This window comes from Camellia sinensis, chromosome 3 (assembly GCF_055761805.1).
Source record: "Camellia sinensis isolate YWXY chromosome 3, ASM5576180v1, whole genome shotgun sequence".
Lineage (NCBI taxonomy): Eukaryota > Viridiplantae > Streptophyta > Magnoliopsida > Ericales > Theaceae > Camellia > Camellia sinensis.
The window spans coordinates 4,055,861-4,072,272 of NC_138963.1; the positions used below are offsets into that span (position 1 = coordinate 4,055,861).

At 37.1% G+C, this 16,412-nt stretch overlaps 1 pseudogene; it reads left to right on the forward strand.

Annotated features, from left to right (window-relative positions):
• Positions 1 to 421: 421 nt before the first annotated feature.
• LOC145820876 (GDSL esterase/lipase At1g06990 pseudogene) lies at positions 422 to 9,796 on the forward strand (annotated as a pseudogene).
• The last annotated feature ends 6,616 nt before the right edge of the window (positions 9,797 to 16,412 follow it).

The following is a 16,412-nucleotide window of genomic DNA, read 5'->3' on the forward strand; positions in this document are numbered from 1 at the left end:
TTCTTTACTACTCATACATATAAATATATATATATATATATATCCAATGTACAGGCAACTAAACTAACACATTATATTGTAAAGTAAGATAGAAAAAAATAGATAATCATTATAACATTATTTCTGCAACTAAATTAATACATTATATTATAAAGTAAGATAGTAAAAATAGATAATCATTATATGGAACCTAAAATTGACAACCAAATTTGTGACCAAAGCATGTAGCTTCAGTAGAACCCACCTCACATTTTAAATAGAAAATGACAATAATATACACTTTTCAGGGACCCACTTCTTGTGGCCTTCGTTTTTCTCCTCCTATAAATATACACAAGCATTTCATCATTCCCTCACAACACACACTCGACAAAAAAAGCACTCATCTTACAAAAGAGAACCATCTTGCTAATTCTTCCCAATGGCACCAACCATTTTCCTCATCCACCTAACCATCCAAATCTATATCCTAACTAGCACCAAACCATGCAATGGCAGCACCCTCGTAACCAAATTCTCCATCCTCCTCATCTTTGGTGACTCAACAGTAGACACAAGCAACAACAACTACATAAAATCCCAAATGAAAAGCAACCACCGACCCTACGGCCAGGTCGCCATGGGATGATTTTCAAATGGAAAACTCGTCCCAGACTTCATGGCCTCCATGTTGGGAATCAAGGACATTGTTCCTCCATCCCGTCGAAAAGATGCCTTCATCCCGTCGAAAAGATGAAAAGTGACAGGGTCGAGGTTTGGTTTTGTGAGATATGAATGCAAGGTGGCTGCTGAAATGGTGATGCTGAAGGCTGATGGATTATGGTGCGATAATAAGGCTCTAAAAGTGAAGAAAGCAAAATTCAAAAAAGGGGAGTTTAAGCAGCAGGCAATGAAAAACAGAGGCGATGGTCCGATGATGCAGCGCTCACAGAGGAGTTTTGGGCAAAGAAGGTGCGATAGTGTAGGTCGAAGATCTTTTGCAGATGTAGTTCAGAGTGGTGGCAGCAATGAGAAGTTGAAGATGGTTGTAAAGGCAGTTGAAGCCGGCAATGGGTGGCTCTGTGATAGTATAATAGTGAAGTTGAAATCATTCGTATCCTTTGATGAGTTCAAAAAGGAGGTCGGTAAAAGAGGTATGGAGGAAGTAAGAGTCAGAGAAGGAGGAGGAAGGGTGGCAGTGTTAACTTTCAGGTCCCAGCAACATAGAAGGGAGGCTAGATCCAAGTTAGAAGAGTGGATGCTAGAATGGTGTGAGTCTATTACAGATTGGGAGAAAGGTAAGTATGTTGAACAAGAAAGGTGCGTATGGCTCATCTGTGTAGGTGTACCATTTCATCTGTGGAGTGTTAATACATTCAGAGATATTGGCAAGCTTTGGGGTGAAGTTGTCCAATTGGATGATGACACTACTGGACAAAATTCTCTTCAGTGGGGAAAGGTACATGTAATTACTTCTAGGATGGAGTTCATTAATTCGGAGATTCATGTTGAATGCAATGGTAGCTTGTTCCCAGTTAGAGTTTGTGAAGAGATCCCAGCAGCATTAAAGCTGTGCCATTACAATAGTTCATGCATGGATAATGAGGTCAGTGGTTATACGGCTCAAGATGCAGTAGATCAAATGTCAAAAAATGGTGGGACAGATAAGGAGGAACTTGAAGCTGAACACATAGGGAAGGAGGAGCTGAGCAAAAAAGATGAGGTACCAGGTGATGAACAAGTTATGGTGGACCGAGAGGCAGGGGAAAAATATGAAGGTAATGAGTGCCTATCCCCATCAGCCGTAAAAGGAACTGAGGATGACATGGGAAATCACAAAGTCAGAGGAGCTAGTATGGAGGTTAGTATGGAGAATACGGTAACCCCAAGAAAAGAAATTCAAATTGTCGAAGGCCATGTATATACTCCTGGGTTTATTAGAAGCCTGAGCGGGCCAGAGAATTTAAGGCCCAACTTAAATTTAGAGGTGGTGCTGGAAGGGCCTCAGGATGGGATTCAGGAGATTAGGCCCATCACTGATCTTTCAAATTTAAGTGACTGTGCAACCCAGACTCAACTTAGGCCCCTTGTTTATCAAGAAGCCAAGTCAAGAGTAGCAGAACAAGACAACCCAGTAAGAAGAGGAAAGCCTACTAAATCGGTGGTAAATAGATGTAAAACGGATGGAGGTAATCTGTGAAATAGGGCCAAACCGAACAAAAATCAGATCAACCAAAAAGGTGCACTGCGGAGGAACTGTTTCAGGCAATGAGCTATCTTCAGAGCAGCAGCAGCTTCTATTTCAATGTCAGTAGAGTAGAGCCTTAACACCAGGAGGAGAAACAAGTTATTAAATGAAGCCCAAGCTACCATGGAAGTTGGGAAAATTCTAGGATTGGACTTTGAAGGTAAGGAGAAAGAGGTGATTGGTAAGCTGACTGAACTTGAACAGAAAGACTTGGAGGGGGTAGGAGGAGAAGGTGTTGTTCTGTAAGTCAGGTCAGGACTTATGGCAGGAGGCTTTCAGAGTTGTGCAAATTTTTATGATTGTATTATCATGGAATATTAAGGGTCTGCGAAGACCCGAGAAGAGAACAAAAATAAAAAGTGTAGTTCAGGCGAGGAAGGTAGATATTCTTCTGTTGCAAGAGACAAAGAGAAGCTTAGTAGATGTTAATTTTGTTAAGTCATTATGGCCGTGGGAAGAGTTGGAGTACATGGAGGTGGGTACAGAAGGGAGTGCTGGTGGTTTGCTATGCTTATGGAATCCATAGACTTTCGAGCTAAAGGAGTGCTGCTGCTCCAGGAACTTCATGCTTTTATTAGGTACGGTCCATTATTCTTTCAACTGTACTCTTATCAATGTTTGTGCATCCAATGATGTGCTCAAAAGAAGAATACTTTGGAAGTCCCTATCAATACTGAAATCATCCTTCCCAAGCGCTTGGTGTATAGGAGGCGATTTTAATGAAATCAAATTTATGAGCGAAAGAAAGGGGTGTTCTCAAAGGGAAAGAGGGATGAAGGACTTTAATGAATTGATGAAAAATTGGAGTTGGTAAATATGCCAATGCTGGGCAGACAGCTCACGCGGTGTAATGTGATGGATGGAAATAGATGGAGTAGAATCGATAGATTTTTAATCAATCCTAGGTGGCTGGAAGAATTCAAGTTTAAGCAGTGGGGACTGCCTAGGAGTATCTCTGATCACTGTCCAATACTCCTTATGGAGGATGAGAGGGATTGGGGTCCAAAACCATTCCGGTTTATTAATGCCTGGTGTTTGAATCCCAAATTTAAAACAGAAGTGAAGAACTGTTGGGAAGGTTTCCAGGTTAGTGGTTGGGCTAGCTTCAGACTTTTGAAAAAGTTAGGAAACCTGAAAACCCATCTGAAGATGTGGAACTGTGAAGTCTTTGGTAACATTGATGAGAAGTTGAAAAAAGTAGAGGATGAACTGCGTGAATGGGATTTAATAGCTGAATGTAGGAATGTACAGGATGTTGAGATCAAAAGAAGGGTAGAAATAAGAAAATTAGTTTGGGATCTGAGTAAGAAGAAGGAATGGGTATGGCTCCAAAAATCTAGAAGTGTATGGGCTGAAAATAGAGATAAAAATACCAGATTTTTTCACTTAATGGCAACCAAAAGGCTGAGGATAAACTTGTTAAACTCAGTTACCGTGAATGGTGTGATTCATGATGAGCCTAGGATGATTAAACAGGTAGTGGCAAGTCATTTCAATTTCCTTTTCACTGAAGATTGGAAGAGTAGACCAAAGTTGTCAGGTTTTTTTGACTCAATCAGTACAACTGACTCATCTGAGGTGTTAGAGGCAGAATTTCTGGAGGATGAAATCTGGGAAGCAATTAATGATTGCGAGGGAAATAAAGCCTTGGGGCTGGATGGTTTTAATCTGAAATGTATTCAAAAGTGCTGGGCCATCGTGAAAGGTGAGTTTCTGAAGTTGATGAATGAGTTTCATTCTAATGGAAAGTTAGCCCAAGGAATAAATAGTTCATTCATTACCTTAATTCCCAAGAAGGAAAATTCTGTGGGGTTGGGGAATTACAGGCCAATCAGCTTGATGACCTTCGTATACAAAATCATAGCTAAAGTCTTATCAAGAAGGCTGAGGAAAGTGTTGCCTAAGATCATTAGTGAAGTTCAAACTGCATTTTTGAGTGGAAGGCACATTATAGATGGGGTTCTAATTGCCAACGAAGTGGTGGACTGGTGGAAAAGGTCAAAGAAGAACGGTCTCATCCTAAAGTTGGATTTTGAAAAGGCGTATGATTCCGTAAATTGGGAGTTCTTGTACTCAATGATGAAAAACTTCAGTTTTGGAGAGAAATGGGTAGGGTGGATGAAGACTTGCATATCCACAACTCGAATTTCAGTGCTTGTAAATGGCTCACCAACTTCTGAGTATTCTCCCATGAAAGGGCTTAGGCAAGGAGATCCGCTCTCTCATTTTCTCTTTAATATTGTAACGAAGGGACTGAACATTCTATTGGAAAGAGCTAAGGAAGTGGGACTGATTAGAGGAGTATCCGCAAGACCAACTGAGTTGAAAATTACACACTTACAGTTTGCCGATGATACCATTATTTTTTGTGAAATGGAGTGGGAGGAAGTTGTAGCCGTGAAAAGAATTTTAAGGAGCTTTGAGTTGATGTCTGGTCTCAAAATAAATTTCCATAAAAGCAAGGTATGTGTGGCAGGTGTGCAGGAGGATATTGTCCAGGTCTTTGCAAACAAACTAAATTGTCTCAGTCAAAAGTTGCCAATGAGTTATCTGGGGTTACCATTAGGTGCAAATCCAAGAAGAAAGGCTTCTTGGAAACCTGTGTTAGACAAGTTTAAGAGCAAGCTAGCTTCTTGGAAGAGAAGGTATTTATCCTTTGCGGGCAGAGTAACATTGATCAAGTCTGTCCTGTCAAGTTTGCCAGTATATTTTCTATCAATCTTCAAGCTGCCAGTGGGCATTGCAAAAGCATTACACAGACTTCAAGCCAATTTTCTTTGGGGAGGGTCTGAAATCAGGAAGAAAGTGCACCTAATTAACTGGAAGGAGATCTGCCTAAGTAAAACTAAAGGTGGGCTAGGTGTGAGAAATCTTAGTCAGGTTAATGAATGCCTACTAGTTAAATGGTGGTGGAGGTATGGCAAGGAGGAGGCAGCTTTGTGGAAACAAGTGATATGTAGTAAGTATGGAGGTCTAGGTGGTGGATGATGCCCATTTTTTTCTAGTCCAGTGTGGCTGTCGCATACGTGGAAAGGTATAATATCAGTGGCTGTAGTTAACACTGCTCTACATGATTTCTTCTTGCAAAATTTCAGGTTAGTTGTTGGAAATGGTAGAATGATGCATTTTTGGACTGATAGGTGGTGCCATAACCAAAATCTGAGTGTGTCTTTTCCCAAATTATTCACACTATCAGTTAATAAAGATGGAAAGTTGTTTGATTTTTTTCACCGAAGAGTGTTAGATTCAGACTGGAATCTGGTTTTCAAAAGACCCCTTCTAGCATGGGAAGAGGAGGAAGTGGAAAAACTTAATGATCTACTGCAGAGTGCGCCTAGGCTCAATGAAGGGGTGGTAGATTCTTGTGCTTGGTTAGCCCACCCGTCTGAAGAGTTCACTGTGGCATTAATTTGGAAGTGAATGGAAGCAAGTCAAGGGGTAGACTGTACAGTCACTAGGTGCATTTGGAACAATTTAGCTCCTCCCAAAGTTCAACTCTTGAGTTGGCTAGCGTGGAGAGAAAGGATTAAATGTTCTGAATTTTTGCAGAGAATTGGAGTGTTGAGCCCAAATGCCTCTGCTCTCTGTGTGTTCTGCAGATCTGGGATGGAGATTGTAAATCATGTTTTTCTACACTGTCCTATCATTTGGAAATTGTGGGACAAGCTAGTGAACTGGTGGAATTATAAGTGGGTTATCCCTGGATTAGTGGAGTGATTACTTCTGTCGTGGTCAGGTATAAAAATGAAGAAGAAGTTGCAAGCAGTTTGGAAGATAAAACCACTAACAGTTATGTGGTTTGTGTGGAAAAGCAGAAATGATTTTTTATTTAATAAGGTACAACCGGATTGGAATGCATTGGAAGACCTGATAAAGGCTAGAGTTGCGTTGTGGGCTTCTTCATCTTTGAAGGGGTTTAACTATTCGGTGTAAGATGTTATCTATAACCTGAATCAAGTGTGTCTCTGTGTGTAATTCAGTGCTGAATTGCTGGTCTATGGGGATGAAATAATGATCTGGTTTTTGTGGCTGGTATGTCCTGAATTGATCTCCTTAGCTGGTCAGTGTTGGCTTCTGCTGGTTTATCCTAAACCTTGGTCTGCTTTGTTTCTGTGCTGGTCCTGATTTATGGTCTGGATTGTATTAATGAATTCTGAAGTCTGTTTTGAGCTGGTGATCAAATGGTTCAGTTGGCTATGGCTGGGTCTTTGGTCTGGATTGTATTTTCAAGTGTCAATTCTGTTTGATTCAGTTGATAGAGTTGGCTGGGTCTATGTTTTGTTATGCTTTCAGTTGGGCAGTTCTGAATTCTGGTGTTCCAAGGCTTCTATGTGTTGTCTATGGCTGGGTCTTTGGTCTGGATTGTATTATTAAGTCTTAATTCTGTTTTGATTCAGTTGTCAGACAGAGGAGTGTCCATCTGCATTCTTGGTATGCAATCAGAATTTGCAGAGGTGGCTGGTTCAGAGGAGGTTGATTTAGAATTTGCATTGCAGAGGTGGCTGGTATGCTGTTGTGATCCCTTTGCTCTAGTCTTGGCTGTTCTGCTTGTTGATCTAAGGTAGTCTTGGCTGAAGCCTGGTCTGAGGCTGGGGTGTGGTGGATGGCTGATGTGTTCTGCAGCTGGGGTATGCTGCTGTGATCCTTTTGCTCTAGTCTTGGCTCTAGTCATGGTTGTTCTGCTTGTTGATCTAAGGTTGTCTTGGCTGTTCTGCTTGTCTTCCATCTCAGCTGGGTGTATTGTCTTTGGCTAATCCTATAGGATGGCATGCGAGGGTTCTCTTGCTTGTGCCTGGGTTTTTTTTCTGCAGATTGGCTTAGTACTACAGGGTTGGTCTGTGATGGCTGCTAGTTGAAGCATGGTCTGTAGCTGGGGTGTGGTCTGCTGTGTTCTGCAGCTGGGGTATGGTGTTTGAATGACTTCTCCTGGCTACTCTAAGGGTTGCTGCGAATCTATGGTAGCACAATGCATGGCTGCTGTGATCCATTGCTCTAGTCTTGGCTGTTCTTCTTGTTGATCTAAGGCAGTCTTGGCTATTCTACTTGTCTTACACCTCAGTGGCTGCAAAGCATCATAGGTTGTAGTTGTTCTGTTGCTGTCTGTTTGCTTTTGGGTGCCCTTCTCTTTGGGTGTCCTTGGTTTGGTTCCTCACCAATCTTGGGTCGAGTGCTAGCATATGATTGCGCTTTCTTTGTGGTGCCAACCTAGTTGGGATCGTTAAGCTTAGCTATGATGCTCTCTACACTCCCCTGCTTTGTTGATGTAATTTTTGCATGTATTACCTATTTCATCAATAAAGTCTTTTTTGCTAATCAAAAAAAAAAAAAAAGGACATTGTTCCTCCATTCCTTTGATCCAAACTTATCGGATGAGGAACTGAGGACAGGTGTCAGCTTTGCATCGGCTGGATCGGGATACGATAATGTTACTTCGGATGTGACTCTTTCTATCCCTATGTCCAAACAACCTGGTTATCTTAGGAATTATCTTAGGAATTACCTTCTTTATGTTTATTGATGTAATTCGCTTACTCTATGTACTTGTTTATTCCATCAATAAAATTCTTCTATGCCGATCCAAAAAAAAAAAAAAAAAAATGGTGCTTTGGTGATTGTTAGTGCAGGGACTAATGACTTTGTTTTTAATTTCTATGACATACCCACAAGAAGGATTACCTTCAACATTAGTGAGTACCATGACTTTGTGCTCAATAATTTAGAGAAGTTTGTTCAGGTTAAGTCTCTCTCTCTCTCTCTCTCTCTCTCTCTCTCTCTCTCTCTCTCTCTCTCTCTCTCTCTCTCTCTCTCTCTCTCTCTCTCTCTCTCTCTCTCTCATATTTGGTTACACAACCATTTTCGTTAACAATGCTAATATGGAGCTTTATAATTTTACAAACTTAAAATCCATTCAAATTGAAAGAGTGGTTGGTGAGATAAATGAGTATCCAGAAAGTCAAGTTTTTTTGGTCTATTTAAAATATATATATATATATATATATTTTGAGTAAATTTATTTTTTTGGTTCATCTCGATTGGATTATTTTAAAATTTATATAAAAAAAAGACAAATTTTAAAAAAATATTCACTAAAAAATAATGAAATAATAATAAAAGAAACTTACGAAAATCGGTTTGTTTTTCTGATTTTTCTGAACTTTTTTACAAAAAAAAAAAAAAAAAAAAATATGAAGAAGAAGAAGAAAAGAAATAAAAAGACAAATAAATAAATGTTATTAAATTTTTTTATGCAACTAACAGACATGGATCTAAAAGGAAAAAAATTACATACTTTTTTAACAAGTTCACTAAGCACCAGTGTTGTGATAGATTAAACTATCTATTCATTTATTTAATTGTTAAATTTTATATCATTAAGTTATGTTATAATGTTATTAATAACATGAATTTTTAAATTAAATTGAATTTAGTTACGATATAAAATAAAGAAACAAATAAGGAAAGTTTTCATTGGCAACCATTACATTTTCCCTAAATCTTTCCTTTAAGTAATCCTTTTAAGTTTAATCTAAAATATGAAATCTATACTAGCTAGGCCTTTGAGGATTAAACTCACCCTTTATTTTTCTTACTATTTTTTTAACTTTTATATCATTAAGAATGATGTGTCATAATGTTATTTGAAAGTTTTCATTAATTATCATTATTTTTTGCCTAAATCTTATCCCTTTGAAGTTTTCTCCGTCAAATTTTATTCCAAAATTATGCAATTAAAAAGATTATTTTCTAAAAATTAATCAAAAATTAAAATTTTGTCTCACACTATTTCCTGCCATTTTCAAAACACTTTTTTCTTTCAATTATTCTATATTTTTTTCAATATAATTTTCTTCAAAATGCTAGTTTTCCATCAATCAATTATCTATTGACTAGCAATTAACTAGCAAAATCTAATTTCCATCTAGTCTAGTAGATTTTAAAAATAAAAATTAAAAATTCACTAAAAATGAGAGAAAAAATAATCAACAAAAAAGTTACTAAAAAAAATCAATTCCAAACAACTCTTAAATCTAAACCAAACATTGATCTTTCTCAATAAATTTATGGGTAAAAATTATAAGATTGCAGTAATGATTTGGTCTTTTCGAAATTCTAAGATGATATGTGTCCATCTAATAATAAGGAATTGTGTACTTACATTATTACATAGTCGAAAAAGAGTAGAATCAATATGAGACAATGACAAAACATTATTGATTGGACACACAGTCACATGATACTCCTAAAATGTTAGATAATTTTTAGAGATTGTACTATTGCTGCTTAATTTTGACTTTTGTATTTTTGCAGGAACTCTACAAAATAGGGTGTAGAACAATGGTTGTAGCTGGGCTACCTCCAATTGGTTGTATCCCAATCCAAATGACTGCAAAACTTGAGATTCACAGAAAATGTATAGATCATTCAAATGCTCAATCTTATAATGCCAAGCTTTCAAATTTGTTACCTGAATTGCAATCTTTTCTTCTAGGGAGCAAAATTATCTATGCAGATATATACACACCGTTGGATGACATGATGAAAAATCCACAAAAATATGGTAAGCTTTAAAATCCCCAAGTTGATTTTTTTGCTATATCCTAGGATTGCATGAACTTATTTTTTAGTGCATCAAGAAACTATTATACATGAATTCGTATTTCTGTTTTTATGAAGTCTTGGGTTAGCCTAGCCTTGACTACCAAGTCTTTCGTAAGGGAGAAATCTTGGGTTTCACTTTTAAGAGTGTAATAAGAGGGTAAGATTTTCTTGCAATGTGTATAAGGTGAGTTTCAACTCATCCGAAATGTCAATCTAACAATTAGCCACTAACTTTCGACAATAAAAAAAATATATTTTTACGAAAATTGAGTTTTTTATTTTTCATATATATATATATATATATATATATTATTTTGGTGAAATTTTTTAATATTTTATGCAATTTTTTTTTTTTTTTTTTTTTAGATATACCTAATCTAGATAAACTTAAAAAGTATAATATTTGTGGGGAAAAAAAAGATTACCAAATACAAGTGAATACAAAAATTCAACACATTTTCATATTTTGTTGTATTCAATAAATATTTTTAAAAAATTGTACAAATTTTATACTTTTTAAGTACACTAAGATTAAGTGGATCTAAAAAGTTTTTAAAAAAATGATTAAAATATTTTTAAAAAATCACTAAAAATATAAAATACTAATTGAAAACTTAAAAACTATTTTTGAAAACTCCAAACTAAACAAAGTAATTTTGAGGGAAATAGGAATCACCAAGTTTGGTTTTAGAAAATTGAGTCCACTTTTCAGAACATTAAGTTTTTTATTTTTCGTATTTGTTTTTTATTTTTTGTTTTTAGTGAATTTTTTTAATATTTTATTCAAATTTTTTATTTTTTAAATACACCTGATCTAAATATGCTTAAAAAATATAATATTTGTAAAAAAAAAAATTAAAAAAATCACCAAATACAAAAAAGAAAATTAGGAAAATTTGATACATTTTTGTATTTTGTTGTATTCAATGAATTTTTTAAATATTTTTGTACAATTTTTTTTTTACTTTTTAAGTATATTAATATTAATTGAATCTAAATTTTTTTTAAAAAAATTATTAAAAATACAAAAATTATAGCGATCCCGGGTTTTACCCCTTGTTGTATAATGATCCGGACTTGGTTCCGTGGATGTTAGCAGTTGTTTATGTCTTGTTTCCGTCCTTCAATACTTGTTATTTGAGTTATAGGATGTGATGGGCAGATTTGTTACAGGTTGGTTGTGTTTTGGAGCAAATGGTTGCTGCCCAGAATTTTGGTCCTTCGCTAGAGCGAGCAGTTTGTCACTCGAGTGAGCTCTTTGCTTTTGGTTCTTCGCTCGAGCCAGGTTGTCTTCGCTCGAGTGAGAGTTGAGTTTTGTGTCTAGTAGCTTGAGCCAGGGTTCCTTCGCTCGAGCGTGCGATTGCGTCTGGTTCTAGACCTGAGAGTTGCATTCCTTGGCTCGAGCGAGATTTTCTTTGCTCGAGCGAGCTAGTTGTTCTTCGCTCGAGCGAGCATTCTGTTGCTCGAGCATGCTTCTGGGTTGCAGACCTGAAGCTTCGAGTTGTTGGCTCGAGCGAGACTTTCTTTGCTCGAGCGAGGGTTTCTTGTGTCTGGTCGCTCGAGCGACCAACTCTTCGCTCGAGCGAGCCTGTTGTATATCAGCAGACAGCAGCGGGTAAACACTTCACTTTTTCACCTCTTTTGTTTTGGAAACCCTAGATCCGAGCTTCCTCTCTAACCTTCTCTCTAGGTTTTCATCTCCCTCTAGTGTGAATCTACCCTAAGTCCTTTGTAAGAAAGGTAGAGGGTGACTTGGGCTTCCTTTTAATCTGAAAGTTTGGCGATTTGGAGCATTTTGGATTTTGGTCTTCTTGTCCTTTTGAGCTCTAACTTCGAGGTAGGGATACCCTACTCCTTCTTATGAGCTTTGTCTTTAAATTTTGGCATTTTGATATGTTGGGGGTTGTTTGGTAATTTTGAGAAAGTTTGGGGTCTTTATGTAATTTTTATAAAAGAGGGGTTTTGACAAATTGAACCCATGTGTATATGTAGCATTGAAAATGGAAGTTATGTTATGAGGTTGATGGAAATGGAACCTTAGGGTTGGTATTATGAATTATAGGAAAATGCCCTAATTAGTTTGATAAATTAATTTGTATAATTAATTTTGAGAAATGAGAAATTGAATTGAGAATATTGGAATTGGGAGATTATGGGATTAAGGGGTGCAGTTGGATTCATTTATCGCTCACCTATGTAAAATGTTGATATTATATCCATTTGATGCATTTATTTCCTGTTTTACTACAAAAACAGATAAAAATCACACTTTTTTTGTGGGATGTTTGTTATTTAATCACACATTTTAAGTTTTATTACAATGTGATCTTTGGGAGTGTGATTAAAAGGGTCATTTTTAATCACACCTTTTAAGTGTGATTAATAACATTTAGATCACATTTTCTAAGTGTGATTAAAAATATTTAGACCACATTTTTTAAGTGTGATTAAAAACTAATAAAACATGTGATAATAAACTTTAGATCACTACAACAAAATGGTACTTTAATGACAAAATCACTTCGTCTCTAATAGTGAAATTTCCGTCACCAAATTGATCTGTGACGAAATAATTTCGTCACCACGTTCGTCATCAATTCGCCGTCACTAAAAGTACCTGATGACGAAAATTTATTTTGTCACCTATTATTGGTATTTGGTGACGAAATATTTCGTCACTAAATGTTAAACAATTTGTCACCTATAACATCCATTTCGTCACTAGAATTAAATAAACTTTTATTATATTTGTTTTGGGTGACAAAATATTTCGTCTTTAAAAATAGCGATAATATCGTCACCAAAAGATAGAAAAAAAAAGAACCTTCAGTGACGAAAACTTTTGTCAACAAATATTTTAATTTAGTGATGAAATAATGAATATATGTGACGAAATTATTTGTTGGGATTAGAAAGTTTTAGTGTCAATTTTTTTTCGTCGCCAATAATAAATAAATTTTAAAAATTGAAGGGAGGGTTATATTTGCAATATATATATTTTTTTCAATAAACAATACCTGTACATTTTAATAATCTATTAAATAAAATATCTAATACAAATCAATATAAAATTAAACTGTTTATTATCATAAAACAACCCAAACAAAATACATGCCTCGTAGTATCAAGAAATTAATATATAACATCCAAACTATAACATTTATTCTAGTAAAATAAAAAACTACAACACAATCAAAATAACTTGTGCATTTTAACAACCTGCTGAATATAATATCCATTACAAATTATTACAAAAACTTGTTCATTTGGTAACATCAACAAAAACTTGTTCAATTTAATCTATTCAATAAAATATCAACAAAAAGATAAGATCCATCACAATATAATCATAACCCACAATAACATAGTCAAAATACATGCTTGGTAATATCAACAAAAAGTACAACTACACTATGATGGATGTGTCTGGTAATATCAACAAAAAACTCTTGCTATGCAGGTTACCAAATTCGTTCATCTCCAATGTCGCGACCCCAAACCGCCCCTAGTAGTTTGGTGCCGTGATGGCCAGTAATCCGTAATTACCGAAGGCCAACTTACAAAATTCACACACAATCAGAGTATTTATATAGGGGGCTCACAAATGCGGAAGCAATAATTCAAGATACAAGTGGTCCATAAGAGCAGTGCATAAGTCAAATGAAATGGCATACATCTTTATATAGCTTTAAAACTTGAATACAAGGTACAAAATACACATTACATCATAACAAAGGGCTTCCCAAGCCGACATGTTCAAAATACAAAAGCTTCAAGATTGCCGACGTCCTCACTGCCGACGTAACATGCATACAAAACACCTTGTAAAACACACATCTCGGCGTAGCCGACTTATAGCTTGCTACCTACATATATACATAGGGAGGGTGAGCTTGGATACTCAGTGAATGGTACAAGTAATAAAGGGGTTAAATGAATGATTCCCGAGGTCTTTACAAAGCAATACATAATATATCAAGTCAAAACCATACTTATCATAACTTGTACAAAACATGAAATAAATCTTGTTCATCAAACTTGGTCTTGCAAAACTCACATACTTAACACGTGTCAAATCTCATAACATAACCTCGGCATAACCTTGGTCCTTCAAAACATACTTGTGTCACTTAGGCCCGTAGCCCGCTTTGACCATTACTTGTGTCACTTAGGCCCGTAGCCCGCTTTGACCATTACTTGTGTCACTTAGGCCCGTAGCCCGCTTTGACCATTACTTGTGTCACTTAGGCCCGTAGCCCGCTTTGACCATTACTTGTGTCACTTAGGCCCGTAGCCCGCTTTGACAAGGACCGTATCCTTTTATACTTAGTACTGCGAAAGTTTAGAGTCCTCCAGCACAAGGGACTTGTGTTACTTAGGCTTAACGTCCCCTAACACGAAAGGACGGCGTTACTTAGGCTTAACGTCCCCTAACACGAAAGGACGGTTCCAAGAATGCCATTCAAAACAAAGCTTATACTTGATACATAAAATAGGGGGTGATCATTCGTGCTTAACAAATACTTTTATCAAAACAAGGCAAAGCTTTATCAAAACTTTAAGAACATAACTTTATTAAAAATACCACTCACCCTAGTTCTTGGGACGTCGGGGTCAAGGCAAAGGTCCAAGTCCTACAAACACATGGCAAAGCATACTGAACATACTTCTCAAAACAAGTCTCACATGCATGCAATGATCTCGGGAAAACATGCTAGAAGTCAAAACACTGTTTTACATGTCAGGAAGACATGCTGGGTACCAACCAGGTCTAAGCCGTGGTCCTACACCTCCTGGCCGAGGTGCGGCTACCTAGGCTTCGGCATGCGGCTGCACGCCGAGGTGCGCACAGGACAACCAAAGGTGTAAGTGATTATGCAAGGTAGGCCAAGGTGAGATACGATGCTTGGCCTAAGTGTGAGGTCTAGATGAGAGTGGTCTCGGCGACTACACCCCGGAAAGTGAAGTCTGGAGACCTGGGTTTCCACCCGTGAAGAACAGGAAGGACATGAACATGAAGATCATGAAGAACATGAATGCTAAAATCATAACTTGTTATTACGAGATCTGGGATTTCATGACATGAGTTCGAAAACATGGACCTGGGTACCCATACTTGAAAATCATGCAAGAACAAACACAAAAACATGGATCTAGACATGAGCCTTCGGATCAAAACGTGACTTTTCTTGAAGAACACATGAAAACCATTTTCTCTTTCTAAAACCGAACTTCAAAGCGATGCATGGCTTACAAATCATTTTCAATCATGCAATGCAATATCATAAACATATAGAACAACAAGAGCGGATCAAGAATCTAACCTTAGAACACGGATCTAACGGTTCGATCTCAAAGAATCAAGCTTGGAAATCCACTCTCTCTCAAGAACTCTTCTCCCTCTTCTAGAGCTTCTCTCTCTACTCTTCAAAACAAGATACAACAAATGAGGGGTTTCTCTCTCTGCCGGCTGACTTAACTCTCAGCTCGGACACGTGGCAACGGTTGGTTGGTTCTCTTCAAAAAGGTGATAGATTGACAAGACAAGGCCCTGACAAGGCGTATTTAGCAAGCTACTCGGAATGGCACTCCGGCAAGGGGTGACATCGGCTAACCACAAGACTTCGGCAACTAGGGTGACAATGACCTCGGCTAGGAAGGACAACGCTTGACTAAGCTGTGCCACACCTTGGCCTAGATGTGCCACACCTCGGTCTAGGTCATACCACTCCAGGACAAGGTCGCTCAGGTGCAAGGGTAACATCTCGGCCTATATGCTACACATCTCGGCCTTGGTGATTCACACCTCGGCCCAGATAATGACATCCTGGCCAATATGTCAAAGCAAAGGTGGAGGTCAAACGAAGGGGTTCCAAGATACTTCTATACTGAGGATGACCTCGGCTTGGAATGATCTAGGCTTAACATAACCTAGGCTTGGCATAATATCGGTTAAGATAACTTAGGCTTGGCGTGACCTAGGCTTCACATCAAGGAGGGAGCAAAGCAAGCACACAACACTTAGACAAATCACGAAGCATCAAAGCAAGGCATGGATCTTACTTAAGCAAAACAAGTCAAAATGTGCAAATGCAAGCTTAACAAAACAGAAACATGCAAATGTGCAGGAACATGACTAGGATATGAATGTGGGTTATTACATCCAATCTGCCATTTAAAAAAGAAAAAATAAAAACAACAACAACAACAAAAGGTTAAGGTAACCATTCGCTAAATATGTTAATATGCAACCTAGAAGAGAAAAAATAAAAATTTCAAAGTAAATTTTAAACCAAATTTTACCATGCTTGTTCCGTAAATTTTTACAACTTACATTAGTTCCTCCCAAGGTGTTCATAATATTTCTTGGCCTTTTAACGACTATTTCAAGATTTTACTCCCTAACGGCCTATTTCAAGCCTAAATGTAAATAGGATCTTGAGTGCTACAAATAATTTAAGCACATTGATTTCACGATTCCTTTCTCTTTCACTAAACCAACTCAAAGCTATGCAATAATGGATCCTTAGAAAATAAAGTTATGTATGACATGTATACTTGTAAAGAAAAAAGAAAAAAGAAAGTA